This window comes from Rhincodon typus, unplaced genomic scaffold (assembly GCF_021869965.1).
Source record: "Rhincodon typus isolate 14 unplaced genomic scaffold, sRhiTyp1.1 hic_rhity00000063, whole genome shotgun sequence".
In the NCBI taxonomy this organism is placed as follows: Eukaryota; Metazoa; Chordata; class Chondrichthyes; order Orectolobiformes; family Rhincodontidae; genus Rhincodon; species Rhincodon typus.
Window position 1 is genome coordinate 112,869 of NW_025965701.1, and position 541 is coordinate 113,409.

Consider the following 541-nt stretch of genomic DNA (forward strand, 5'->3'; position numbering starts at 1 on the left):
TTCCTCCAGCCCATATAAACTTCCTTAGCTCTGTAATTGTCTTTACCCTCACAAAGCTCCCTTTGTTTGAAATCCAATCCAGCCTCACAATCCTCACCATTTCTGTAACCTCCTCCAACCTCACTTTTCCCTATTTTAGTAATCTTCTCCACTCTCAGAACCCTTCCTGTCTCTAATATCCTCCAGCCTCACAAATCTCAATGATGTGCTTTCCTCTAATACAATGCTTATGATGATACCCCATTTTTACTCCTCCACTTGATGGCGGCACTTTCAATTTCCTGGGCTTCAAGCTCCAGAATATCCTGGTAAACCGCTTCATCTCTATACCTCACTTTTCTCCTGAAAACATTGACCAATCATGAGTCATTTATTCTAATATCTCCTTTTCTGAACTGGCTTGAAATATTGCTTGGCATCTTCCTATGTGAAGTGTCTCGGAGGTCTACAGTACAAAAAAAGGCTCTGTGGCCCATCCAGCCTGTGCCGGTTAAAAACCACCACCTAACTATTCTAATCTAAATTTCCAGCACTTGGCCCA